We start from the raw sequence: 12,627 nt of genomic DNA, 5'->3' as shown, positions 1-12,627 counted from the left end.
AGTAAGACAGAGATAGTCAAACCCCATGCAAGTTAAATCTGTCTGCCCTCACTAGTGGAGGAGAAATGGATGGGAAGGGCCTCAAAGATACCAGATAAAATAGTGATGAACTTCCTGAAAGGTCACTTGTGTGCCATGCCAGAGTTTGGACTGTCTCCACAGGAAACAGAGAATCAGACGTTAGAGCTGAAAAGGTCAGAATAGTAAATCATCGGTGGTTCTGTGGAAGATGGATCTGAAGGGTACAGCCTGAGGGCAGGGAGGAGAGTTAGAAGCTGTTGCTGGATGAGATATCATGAGAATCTAAAGCCAAGCAATGAAATGGAGCAGAAAGAATATGCATCTTAAGTTATGGAGGCAAAGCTAAAATGAACTTAAGAGATTTGCAAGTCATCTGTTTAAAAGAGACAAATGAAACCATGAGGGTGAATACTGCCCAGCTGGAATGCATGTAGCAAATTCTTAATAAGCCTTCTGGTGGGTCATGAAATTTTACACTAAATTTTGTATGTATATGCCTATCTATATTTTGGAAAGGAAAGATTCTATAATTTTCAACAGATTGTTTGAGGGGTCTTAACCAGAAAGTTAGGAACCTCTGTGCATAGTGAGAAGAGCAGTGGGTTGAGGAAGAAACCTTCAGAGCAGCAGCATTTAAGGGACCTACTGAGGAAGAGGAACGAACAAAAGAGCTAGAGAATGAGTCAGGCATTAGGAGATCCTAGCAAGAGCAGTGCCACAGAGCCCAGGGAGTAGAGAATAGCTAACAAAGAACCAACACTGTCAAAAGAAAAGAGAGGCCCATTAAGAAAAGGACTGAAAACATCCATGGAGCTTGAAAATGAAGCAGTCATTGATGCCTTAGTGAGCAGTTTCAGCAATGGTGGAGAGAGAAGCCAGATTGTGGTGGGCTGAGGAGAAAACTACAAGTGAGGAAATAAGTAAAAACTTTGTAGACTACTTTTCAAAAAATTTGATTGAAAAGTGACACAAATTGGTAACAGAAGCAGCACATAGGCTTAAGGGAGGATACTGTTTTTCCTAAGAAAGGGAGATATGAATATATGTTTAAGCTGAGCAAAGGGGGTTGGAGAGAGGTAAAAGTTGAAAATACCAAAGAGAGAAAGTGACTGATGAAGCAATATCCTAAAGGGGCTAGGAGGAGATGTGGTCATCAGCACAGGATGGGTTTGAACAACACAATTAACACCTTGTCCCTTGCAATCAGAGGAAAGGCATTTGAGGATGAATATAAAAATTAGAATTTTTCAATGGCACCCCAAATTAAGGAAGACAAAGTGTGATGATCACAAGATTTTCAGATGCAGGGGTAGAGGATAATGATAAAAGCAGAGTGTTTGAGAAAGCGAGTATAGATTAGGAATTGATGGTGAAGAAGAAGAGAAGTCAGCATTTTAAGATAAGCAGGTACAAGTGAAGGCCCAGCACAGGTTGCGAGCCTGAATTTGCAGTGCAACACTCTGTGAGGTATTGTGGTTGCCTTCGGCAGTCCTCAGCTCCCAAAGTGTCAGAAAAAGCAGAGAGGGCTGCAATGAATATGCATGCAAGTTGAGGTTTTGCTGGGTTGAGTCAGTGGAAGGATAAGGGTGAAAGAGGAAACAGAATATGCTAGTGAGAACAGCTCAGCGGCCCAGATTATGTAGAAAAAGAAAAGACGCCAAGAGAAGGTTAAAGGGGCTGGGAAAATATGGCAGTATCAAGAAATACTGCATATGAAAGAGGGTAAAGGACAACTGCAGTGAAAGGAGGGAAATGGAAGATGGGAAGACTATGAGATTTAGAAATTGAGAAGGTCTCAGCTGTGGCCATGGAAATAAGTATATAAGGTAGCTTGGAGACGAAGGTCACTGGAGCTCAGGAAGTTTAAACAACTGTAAGACGTGTAATGTTTACTGTCTTCCACATGGACACTGAAGTCATTTAGGATTATTCTGAGAGCTACTGGGAATGGAGAGCTCTTTAAAAAATATGTAAGTTAAACTAGGAGATTTAGAAATGACAAGGGGCAAACGGTAGAAGACAATAGAGCACAGAGATGGTAAGTAATATGTGGTATATAATGCCAAGTCCATCAAGAATAATCACTAAAAACCGATACCTGTGTTCATGATAGCCAAACACAGCCTTGGCTTCCTTCTCAAGATGGCCCTCAAGGCAGCAACTACCAGTGATTAGGGACAGCATGTGAGAAAAAAGTCTACCTTGCCATGCCTGGTAGAGCTGAATTTCATGAGCCTCAAAGGAGCAGGAATATTTACATGAGGCTGGAGAAGCAGTAACCTAAAGTTGGCTCTTCAGAAGTGGGGGTTACCAGCAATCTCAGTACCCTGAGCTTTGTAGAGTGGAGGAAAAAGCCTCCATTCAAAGAGTTTTTGGGTTTTGTTTGTTTGTTTGTTTTTTAAGTCAAGTTTCCTTTAAAACGAGTTAGTGGAAGCACTAACCTGTGCAGATGTTAACATCATGTAAGATACGTGTGGAAACATCCACACTACATCCACTCACCACTCCCACCCTGGAGATTCACAATGCACATTTATATGGGGAAACTATTAACTCAGGGTTTCCCAACTCTTTTGACCACAAAATTCTTTTTCCTGGGAACACTTTTTAACATCTTACTCCACAGAATGTAGTAAAGGAAATAATGAATTAAGGGTTTAGACAAGTTTTTTTTTTGCTGTGGATGTGTGCTCCTGAGATCACAATGGAGAGGAATAGGGGAACAGTGGGAGAACAAGTTTGGGAAGAGAAAGCACCAAGTACAGGAACCAAGTACAGAAGAGTCGATAAACTCTAGGGGCTTCTACAAAGGCAGTCAAATGTTTCAAGGTGTAAGTGAGATCTCCAGTTTACACAAAGAATTCTGGGTAACAAGGTGCTTCAGTGCAGATACAAGTTGAGAAAGTGACATCTAAGAAGTCTGTAAAAGGAAGAAGCTAACAGCAAAAGGAGGAGGTAAAGGGAACAGACTGTGCAAAAGCCTAAGAATGTAAGAGAAGGTCTAGTAATTGAAGAACTCTTGTCTGACTGAAATACAGAGATAGAGGAAGGGTATTGAGAAAACCACAGTTGATGAAGACAAGACAGCCTTGTAGCCTGAGGGCTCTAAAGGGTTTTGAAATGGTAGTAAACTGATCAGATTTGCATTCTGGTTTCCAAAAAGGACTACAGATCTAACCAGACTGAAGACCCGTTAAAAGGTCCTTACAATCATTTAGGAGAGACAAAATAATGCTAAACAGAGCCAAAGATTGGCAGTAGGGTAGAAGAGAGACGGATTCAAAAGATATTTTGATAGTGTAGTATACTCATCACAACAACTGGCTGACCTTGGTATGTAAGGGATTGATGGGAGAAAAGGTTCAAGAAAGAGTCCTAGCTCTTTGCCTTAAGTGGTGGTCTACTGACTGAAACAGACCCCTCTAGGAAAAGCAGGTCTGGGGAGTGAGATGGGTTTAATGTAGCACTACGGAGTTTGAGTTTGAAATGCCTATGGAATACCCAGCAAAGAGATCTAGCAGGAATTTTGAGATGGATCTGGAACTCAAGAGGAAAGAGAAATCTGAGCTAGAAATATTGATTCTAAATCAGCATTTCATAGATAACAGAACACATGTGATCACTCAGGGAGAGGATACAGAACGAGAATAGAAAGACCAAAACAAAGTGGTTAGAGAAATCATTTTTCCGACTATATGATGACTGTGACATATACTGAGAGATACTAAATCAAAGAAAAATTGAATTTAATTCATAAAGAATACTAATACATTTTGGAACATTCTATAAATTCCAAACAAACCCTCACTTAATAATAAAATTGAACTAAGTGAAAACACTCCATTACCTAAGCCCTCCAGTTACTTGAGGTTTACTGAACTCTTCAAAATGTTAGTCGAAACATAAAATTTCACTCAATAGCCATAGTTTATCTAATTAACAGCACTGTGCCACTAGCAAGATGACTGAACATCAAAGCACTAATTAATATTTGGTTGAATACTTTTAAAATTATCTAAGGACCGGGCTTTGCTGAAGGATGTTACATACAATAATAAAAACACTTATGGCTTGATTACAAAATTAGGAATTATACTATATTAAAATGATATCCATCTCAATTCAAATCATCATAATATGGTATAATGAAATATCACTGAGTAATTATTGCCTCTTTGCTCAAGTTAGAATATTTCAACTCATTAAAAAGGAAAATATAATTCAATTAACATTTTTATATGTACTTTTCAAGTTGTAATACTCTGGTCCTTTACCAAGTTCCTAGACTAGTAGAGACAGAAATTAGAATCTTAAGAACTTTCTATTAAGAGATGGCTGAAATTATGGTCAAAAATGGAAATAACCACAACTGCAGCTTATCAAGCAATAATGGCAAGAATAATCCTTATTTTGCACATGGAAAACCTGAGACATGTGAACTGCCTATGTTTCCAGACTTAAGCTATCTTCAGACCAGAGGTGACAACAGAACACAGATGAACTCACAGTAAAAGACTACTTTCAATTCTCATCTTATCCTAAACAATGAACCTCTCATCTCTTATAAGGAAAAGTCAGAAATGAGTCAGAGCTCTTTCATGTCATAAGGTATAAACTGTTAATACATCTATTTTGCTTGAGTTTTCACACTTGCTGAACAGCTGTTTGTTTTTTTTAAGCTCAAACAATCAAAACCTTATTTTAAGTGCTCCAACAGAGGCTAAAGATTGGAAAGGTAGAATAATTTTTTTTCCTCACCAAGTGAAAGAAGTCTTTCTAAACTATAGGTTAGCCCTAAAGTAGACAGTGTGAAGAAGCTTATTCTGCTGCTATTAAATATCTTTTCAGAAATGCGGCCCCAACGAATTCTAACACTGTGTATATAATCATTGTTCAAATGATCCTTCTTAATTTTAAAAACAATTTTTTTCACTACAGCTCTCCACATTTTTTTATAGGATTTTTAATCTAATGTGTGGGGAACTGATTCTTTGTTTTTGTTTGTTTTGTGCTTTTGGTCAGAGACATTTCTTTTGATGAATCTATAAATCAATATATATTAGAGTCATAACAAGACTAAAACACTTTAAGACATATAACTAAATTTCCCCAGAGCTTAGATCATTTACAAAAATGTGATTATCACAGAACATATTGTACTATGCATATCTTTAAACATTAAAGATCTTTTTTTTTTTTTTGTGGTACGCGGGCCTCTCGCTGTCGTGGCCTCTCCCGTTGCGGAGCACAGGCTCCGGTCGCGCAGGCTCAGCGGCCATGGCTCATGGGCCCAGCCACTCCATGGCATGTGGGATCTTCCCGGACCGGGGCACGAACCCGTGTCCCCTGCATCGGCAGGCGGACTCTCAACCACTGCGTCACCAGGGAAGCCCTAAAGATCATTTTTAACTAATAAAAGTAAGCAACTTCCTTGCCTACTTGTACTTGTCCCTCCCTGCAGCAATTCTGCATTTTAACTTTAGATTTAGACTCTTTCCTAAAAAAACATGCAATTACTAGCAAGGGAAGTGAATTCAACCTATTATCTTTATGAGAACTTGGCTTGAATTAATTTAGATTAGTTAATCACTTACCTAGCAGGATCCTCGGGCAGTGGTCCTCAAATTTTAGAGAGTAAAGAAGCACCCAGGGTACAAATTTTAATGTGGAGTCCTAGGCTCAGACCAGAAACTACCTGATTCTGAAGGCCCCAAAATAAGCATTTGTAATTAGCACCAGAGATACTTTTGAGGAGGATTCATGCTAGAACACTGAGACAAAAGAGAGATCATTTTAGTAGGGGTATTAATGGGCCTGGATTTCAAGGCATTTGGCAGCCTGGGCAGGGCACAGCAGGTGTGACCCCAGTAATCCAATAAATAGCACAGGAAGCAGCAAAAGAAAGGAAGCTGGTTCAGGCTTGGCAGCAGTTGGCCAGCAGGCTCAGCACTCCTTCCTTGCCTTCCCACTGAAACACACATCTGAAATCAAACTTTAAACAGGATACAACATTGTACCTAAACTAGAATTGAGGGATTTGGGGTAGCTTTACTGGTAGCTGATGCTTGCTATGGCCTCTGCAGCAAAAGGTCCAGTTAGGAAGAGGGTAAGAAGGCATCTCACTCTCAATTCTGTATTTCCTTCAGAAAAAAAGAGCCTGCAGTGGCCCCGCAGCTTGGGGCTGAGGACAGAGTTCATGAGACCGTTTCCTTTCCTCAACCCCCACCATCTTCCAAGAGTTTAGGGAACATCTCCTTCAGTGGGACTTTATGCCGTGGCATGCTGGAGCTGGATTATATCAAAGAGTCAATAGTTAAGTTTTCAGGAATTTGGGGAGCCAGTTGACATCATGTTGACAGCCTGAAATTGACCACAGTGGGAATATTTACACCAGAGAAATTGGCATATGCCACAACTGGCTTCTAATACCCATTAGTAATTCTCTTTCAAGAACATTCTTTACCAATGATATAATGTTCATGGCCAGAAGTGGAAGGTGTCAGCAATAGGTAGCTGCGGGAACAGTATGAGCCCTCAGAAGAATACGGTCTCACCACTAAACTCAAAAAACTATAAACCAGGCTTCCCTGGTGGCGCAGTGGTTAAGAATCTGCCAGCCAACGCAGGGGACAAGGGTTCGAGCCCTGGTCCAGGAAGATCCTACATGACGTGGAGCAACTAAACCCGTGCACCACAACTACTGAGCCTGCGCTCTAAAGCCCACGAGCCACAGCTACTGAAGCACATGTGCCACAACTACTGAAGCCTGCGCACCTAGAGCCCATGCTCTGCAACAAGAAGTCACAGCAATGAGAAGCCCACACACTGCAACGAAGAGTAGCCCCCACTCACTGCAACTAGAGAAAGCCCACGTGCAGCAACAAAGACCCAAAACAGCCAAAAAAAAATAAAAATAAAATAAATTTATTTAAAAAAAAACTATAGACCACTTCAAATTACAGAAAAATACTCCCCTCATTAGAGACATAGGACTGAAAGATTAGACAATAGGAAAATAAGACCTCTCCTGAGTACAGAAAGATCTATCCTTCATAAATTGGGTTGTATCTATCAACATGCTCTCCAACCTAACACTGAGAAGAAGAGTCCCCAGCATCTAAGTGTAGTGAGGAGGATGAAGGTAGCTTACTCACTCTGACAAGAATGAGCAACACCATCCCTACACAAGTCCCTCTTCTGTCAAGGTAAGAAAACCAGAAACCTCAATAATAGCACAGGGCCAAGATGAAGCTTGTGCACCATAAGAAAGAGGAGCACTGCCATAAGGAGGAAGAGAGAAAGCTTGCTCCTATAATGGACTTACAATGGGAATCAGGAGAAAAACTTAGAAATTATCTAATTTACCAATTGAAAAAGAAAAAGGAAAAATAAAAACGCAGCCTCTGAAAGCAAGAGATAAGAAGGAAAAAGACAGCTAAGATTAAAAAGGAAACTGAAGAAGAAAAAACTGGAAGGGAATTCAAACATATAATATTGGGTTGGCCAAAAGGTTCGTTCGGGTTTTTCCATAAGATGTTATGCAAAAACCGGAACGAACTTGGGCCAACCCAATATTAGACAAACTCTGTATAAGAGGCAAAAGAGAGAAGTACAGAAGCTGGAAAAGAATCTCATTAACATTTTAGCATATACACATGAGGTGATCTCCAAACACGGAAGGAAAAGAACCAAGATGAAAACAATGCATACTGATTGATAGAAAGGACAAAGAACACAGATCCAACCTACAAATAACTGGCATTTCTGAATTGAAATCATAAGCAAACATACCATTGAAAAATTTTTCCTGATCTGGGTAAAAGAAAGATTAAAGAGATTTACTTCTATAAATTGAGTGGACTCACTATGTTTGAGAAAACTGCTAGAAGGAAACCTGTGCCTACAGGTAGTCTATGGAATATCTTTATTTAAAGAACAAAAAGGAAAACAAAAATGCAGGCAGAAAAAAACAGTTTATCTACAAAGGAACAAAAATCAGTGTAGCCTCAGCCATCTCTTCCACAGCAAGGAAAATCGGAAGATGATAGAGCAATGTCTAAACAGCTGAGGACCTGTGACTTATAATTTTATATCTTAGCATCTATAACAGAGTGAAGCACACGGTAAATATTAAGTAAAAATTGTAAGGAACAAAAGAAAAATTCAAAATTTTAAATGAATTTATTTTACATATCTCTACCTCTTTATAGCACCTTTCTTCAACTAAACTTTTAAGCCTATTCATCAATTGGATCTTTTCCCATTCAAACAACAGATTTATATGACATCTAATCTTTCTGATACCGGTGTCATTACTTTTATAAGAAGATTATCATTTTTTTACATAAACCAAGACTTCTCTGCATACACATGAGAGAAATTGTTCCTCCGACAGTGATGATTTGAACTGATCCATCAGCTCAAACTCTTTTGCTGCCTTTGAACAGTGGGACTTGTAGAACTAACTCTAGTCAGAACATATGCTCATTAGACCAGAACCAGGAACTAAAGGCTTATGACCTTGGCCAAAGATATTCAACAAATAAGAAGGTACAAAAAGATCAACATTGTATCAGAGGTTATGGACTCAGTGCTGGTCTAAATAGTCTGAATATATGATAGAGCAATGTGTTTTTAAAATATATTACCAAGTGTCATTATTTTTTGGAAAAAAAAAACTGTTGGAATTTTTGTAACGGGAGAGACAGTCCCTTTAAATTTTTCTTCTTGCAAAGTCTCCATTAAAGGCTAGATTAATGTGCCTTCTTATTTCCGCAAGCTTTTCATTCATTCACTCAGCACCTACAATATCCTAGCACTTGCTATGTGTGTGTCCTCAGAGGAAGAAGTGTCAAATTTTTTCTGGGAAAATCAGAGAAGACTCCAAAAAAACAGGGAGTCTGGAAAACGCAGAATTGAATTTTGAAATTTGAATAAGGGCCTACCAAGTGGAGACAAAAGCATGTCAAAAAGATGGAAGTGCTCCAGCAAGACAGGGCCTGAAAAGAATATGCTACGTTAAAAGGAAAAAAAAAAGGCAGTAGTTGAAGCATAGGTTGTATAAAGTATGGGCAGATAAGGTCCAATGGTTCCCAACATCAGGAGGAACCACTCTTGAAGGGGTTGTTTGGAAATGAGTAGGATCACACTGGGTTGTCACAAAGGGGGGGTGGAGGTTGTAGTCTGCTATTGCCATTTAGTGCTCAGGGACCAAGTATGATAAGCATCCTGCAATGTATGAAATAGTTCCATAAAAATGGCAGTTGAGCCCCCTTTGAGAAAAAATGAGAAGTAGGCTTAACAAGGTTGGAGAACTTAACCCTAGGGTTTCTTAGTATGACTTTGCATGCATATCTTTGAAATCTGTGATCACAATGTGCATTTCACTCACTAAATACTTCCAAGGAAGCTATGTTTTTCCTCAGCAAGTGATATGTTTCCTTCTTTCCTCTGACCATCGTGAAGCTCATAACTCAGTCTGTATCCCACCACTAACAATTATACAACTGGTCACAGTATATATTTGAGTATAATGCACCCCAACCTCACCTTTCTATTCAAGCTTCATATTTTCATAACTGATTTACCTTTATTTTGTATGTTTTTATATTATATATAGTTTATAATCTACTGTTAAGTACTTTTAGAGCAAAATAGGGTATACATTTTAAAATATAAGCAACAGAAGTAAAATGGAAAAGAGAAAATAGAAAACTAGATAGTAAGATAGGGAAAAAATATATCGAGCCCCCAGAATCATCCTGGGAGAACTTTAAGAGACTTTTTTAAAAGATTATAATATATGATCTTTGCCCTCAACAGTTTGTAATCAAATTTATAAGAAAAGATTCAAACTGAAAAGAACATTAGAGAATAAAAGACAGTAAAAATTAGTGATAAATTGTACAACCACTGTCTAAAGAATTACTATGGATTAAATAATCATTACAATAGCATGTATTCGGCTCTTATTATGTAACAAAACTATAGTAACTTGTTAAATCCTCACAGCAACCCTATGAGGTAGTCACTGTGATTTTCGCCATTTTACAGATGAGGAATTTGGGACAGAGAGGTTAAGCAATTTGTCCAAGGTAACAGCTGTTAAATGTGGCAGTTTGACCTAAGGCAGTCAGTCTGGAACCAGAGCCTCTGCTCTAGAAGAGTTACATTTCAGATAATCCTAGAAGTATAAAAGGATACTGAAAGGCAGAGATGCTACAAAAAATGAAGAGTGGGGGCAGTCAGTGAATCTAGGAACAGGTTGAAATGAGGCAGAGTAGACAGGTAAAGAGCCCAAATAGAGAATGTTAGGAATATTAAGGAATATAGGAATACTGGGGGTGGGAAGGGGGAGTGGAGCAGTTTCTAAATCACCTTAAAACTCTAAAGAGATTCTATTTAAAACGGAGGACAACAGGAAACTATTGTAAGTTCTTGAACTCAGAAGAGATGATTAAAAAGTTTTTCTCGAAAAGCTATTACATGACAGTGATATGAAATAACTCTAACTTCAAAGCTAAATTCATATTAGTAAATACTCTTTCTGGGTCCTATAAACCTACAAGATCAATAAGGCCTGGGGTGCCAGGTACATTAGAGGAGCCTCTGGGTCTACATCGTTTTCAGCTGCCTCTCCCTAATCTGGATGCTTTTACATAGGGTTTCTTCTCTGTTTCCCTACTTTCCAGTTGTTTTATACCCAGCTGCACTTGGCCCCTGAAGACATTTGTTAATCACCAAATAATCTCTAGGGCATTCTGTTGTTGTTATGGTTCCCTGAGCATGTTTATGTTTCAAACACTGCCACTAGGGTCCCAAACGGTCTCTAGGCTTCAAAGATATTAATAACCAAATCAAGCCCAGTCTTAAGGAAACTACTTAGATAAACTTTACCCTACTTGTTTTTCCTAAGGGGTTGCTTATCGTTCTCAGAAACTTAAAAGCATAATCTTGTAACATTCTATTGTATATCCAATGAATCCAGTTTAGAACCAGTGAAAAGACTGTTTCCACTAGTTTCAAGTAAAATATCAATTTTTAAACCTTGTAATTGCAAGACTTTAATTTGACTTTCTCAATGCTCAACTTTTTTTTTTGGCCAAGTTTTCATTTTGTAAATGTCTCCTCTTGTCCATATTTGACCCTTCAGAAGCAAGGAGGATTCTATGCAGGATTCTAATAATGTAATTGAACACTACATAGGGCCTATGCCTTCCACTTCTGAAAAGTATAAACTAAGCTTTTGCCACTTAAGAGTGAGGCCACTGTCGAAGTGTCATTTTTGAAACGTTATAAACATGATTCATACAAAGTGAGCCTGTGGCAAAGATTTACTGAACTCATAATGAAGGAGCAAGCTCAATGGTAAAAATTATAAAAATCTTGGAAATAGGGCAATAAAACTATAATCATCAGTAGTATTTTTTTCTCCCAGTCAGAAATAATTTGCTCCATTAGACAAAAAAAAGTAACAGCAAAGCCTGGGCCCTAATCGATACTGTGTCAAGCAAAAGTATAGTCCCCTAGATAATTAACTGATTCTCAGGTGGGCCTATTTGACAAGGCTCTATTTTGACTTTGAAAAGACATGTAGCTATCCTTTCGCCTTGTCAGAGATGTTTATAATTTCTACCATCATAAAAGTTTGTTTCTACAAATCAGTTAACTATTCCTTTATCCCACCCACCCCCCATTCGTGATTTCAAATGCTGAGTAGATACGTTATTTGGAAGAAAATCTCCTAATTCTTAATGATTAGAAACTCCTTCAAGTTAAGTGGCACTTAACCACTGGAATCACCAGTAACTTCATATCCTCTGTTTCAAGGTTATGAGGCAAAGAATTTCTGTCTCGGTACAGGCTTTAAACACAGGTCTGTAACTACCTAAATCGAGGGTGAGGTCTCCATGGTGGCCCAGGAGTGCGATACACACCCGCCAGCGGCTCGCCCCCGCGTAGCGGCTCCAGCGCGACCCGGCCTGCATTTCGCCGGCGGTAGCGCCGCTTCCCCAGCCTTTTGTTCGGGGCTGGGCTGTTTCCCGCCCACCCGCGCCCGCCCTTCCTCTCTACCCGGGCAGTTGGGTGAGGACCGTGCGGGAAACAGAGCCGGAAAGAAACGGCCGGCAAAGGTTGTGGGAATACTCACCCGGCTCCGCTCGGCCCCTGACCCTTCCGCCCAGCCCAGAGTGGGCGGGGCGACGGGGTGGGGGGAAGGGGAGCCGGGGAGAGGGAGCCTTCACCCTGCGAGGTACCGCCGAGCCAGCGGTAGCGGGGAGGGGAGCAACGGGCCCCCGGGGGCCAAGAGGGCGGTGGCACAGGAGCTGAGCCAGCCAGCAGAGACGCCCACTAGTAAGACCGCTCTCTACCCCTCCCTCAGCCTCCGTCGCCAGAAGCGACCCAGCCAGAGCATGCGCACTGGACCTCCCGCACACCCTAGGACTAGGCTCGCGCGGGCGGCTGACGTCGTGGGCCTCGTGCGTGGGGCGGGGGCCGGAAGGCGTGACCTCCCTACAGTTTGCTACGGCAGCCGCCGAAGCCCCGCCCGCACTTCAATGGCCCAAAGAGCCGAACTGCGGCTGTTTCCTCAGCGCGTTACAAAGGCGG

At 40.3% G+C, this 12,627-nt stretch overlaps 1 protein-coding gene across 2 annotated transcripts in view; it reads right to left on the bottom strand.

Annotated features, from left to right (window-relative positions):
• Positions 1–12,200, bottom strand: part of ATG10 (autophagy related 10) — a 239,487-nt gene extending 227,287 nt beyond the window's left edge. Inside the window, exon 1 of one of the 2 annotated variants that reach the window (XR_003792733.1) lies at positions 12,170–12,183. The gene's annotated coding sequence lies outside the window, so the exon portion shown is untranslated. Of the gene's footprint in view, positions 1–12,169 lie in introns of both variants that reach the window. The other variant, XM_029217419.1, reaches the window with a different exon arrangement.
• Positions 12,201–12,627: the final 427 nt, after the last annotated feature.

This window comes from Monodon monoceros, unplaced genomic scaffold, assembly GCF_005190385.1.
Source record: "Monodon monoceros isolate NGI ecotype Baffin Bay Population unplaced genomic scaffold, NGI_Narwhal_1 Super_Scaffold_12, whole genome shotgun sequence".
Classification (NCBI taxonomy): domain Eukaryota; kingdom Metazoa; phylum Chordata; class Mammalia; order Artiodactyla; family Monodontidae; genus Monodon; species Monodon monoceros.
This window is presented reverse-complemented; position numbering and strand designations above follow the sequence as displayed.